Raw genomic sequence first — 1,663 nt, 5'->3', positions numbered from 1 at the left:
TTACCTTGACAAATTCCTAATCTTGAAACCTCATTCTCAATTGTACCAAAAAACAGGAAAAAGAAAAACTTGTCCCTAAATAGTGCAAGGATCAAAATAGGGGTTCAGAAGCACTTTTAAGCCAAAGCTTAGGGTGAGATATTTTCTCCTCTCTGTTTTGTCCAAAGAAGACATATTTTACTTGAAAATTTCAGAAGAAATAATAACAAAACTATATAATCATGTTATTGTTAGAAAATAAGAAATATTAAACATGTAAGGCTATATTAACAATAGTTCTCTTAGGTGTGAATTGTGAGAATGTTCAGCACATTAAAATTGCCTTTTTAAGGAAGAAGTCATGATGCTTATTGAAATGCTTTTTATAGTTTTATTTATAAGTTTTTAAAAAACCAGTAAACCAACAAAACTAATGTTTGTATTTCTAGTTGCTAATGTCAAAAAGTATCATGCTATACTTAATGCTGCTAATAACTGAGTTGTTTTATTTGCAAACTTGTGTTTTAGATAAAATTGGACCCATTTCATTTAGTTTGAGATGAAACATGTGTTTATCAATATTGGCATCCCGTTTTAGTTTGATCAACTAAAATTCTGGATGCATTGAGTGGGACATTGTTTACTAGATGAAATTATTAACAATGAAGCAATGACATTTTTAGCATCATTTTAAGTCCAGGTCTGTTCTAGAATTCATCAATAACTGGCTTATTTTTTTCTTGAGGATCATAAGTCTTTCCATATAAGAAGCCCTAATGAAAAAAATATGGAGAACCATACCTTTTGTTTGAAGGTCTATATTTTTGGATATGGTATTCTCAAAGCTAGGGTCTAAGGTGTATTTGAAGGATCATTCTAGGGTCATGAAAACATTTGAGTAGCGGTGTTTTAAAATGTGGTGCGTAAGCCTGTACATGTGGATGTGTTCCTTTGACCACACTATTGCCTATACACAGTTACTCTATGCCATCACACCATATATGAGCCAAAATGACTATTCACATTATTATGTGACTACACTTGTAGCTCCCTTAGCATTATGTAGCTAAACATGTGTTCCACTTAGCATCATGGGGCCAAATATGTGGTCCACTCTTATATAGGCCAATGTGGATGGAATGTGTTGAAACTAATAATTTTGATTATGTTATAGCTATTGCTGTCAGTATTATCCCATGCCTCCGATTTGAGATCGCGAGTTAGGATGGCAACTGCCATAAACTTATGAAGAACTCTTCCCATAAGCATACGAGGTATTTTTTTAAGATATCATAAAGCAACAGTGAAATAAATAATCAATAAATTAACATTCAAACTTAAGTTGAATAACTAAATCAAATGTCTTACAAAATAATATTTCATGATCTTGCATCAAACTTTGCTAAATCCTAATCTAAAACAAAACTATGAAATTTTGTTTGTAATTACTCTTCCACAATGAATCTCCGAGTCAAATTAGTCATCTGAATCTATAAAAATAGTAAAATATAGAGTAATGAGTTAGACAGTCCAATAAATAATCAATACTTTAACTAAACAAATCCAGTAATAATTCTATATTGAAAATAAGCATGCATACATTAATTCAAAATCCAATTCATATATATGATACTTTTCAAATAATAAGCATATGGATGTAATCTTTTCGTAATTCAAATTTCAT

This window comes from Elaeis guineensis, chromosome 1 (genome assembly GCF_000442705.2).
Source record: "Elaeis guineensis isolate ETL-2024a chromosome 1, EG11, whole genome shotgun sequence".
NCBI classification, from domain to species: Eukaryota; Viridiplantae; Streptophyta; class Magnoliopsida; order Arecales; family Arecaceae; genus Elaeis; species Elaeis guineensis.
This window is presented reverse-complemented; position numbering follows the sequence as displayed.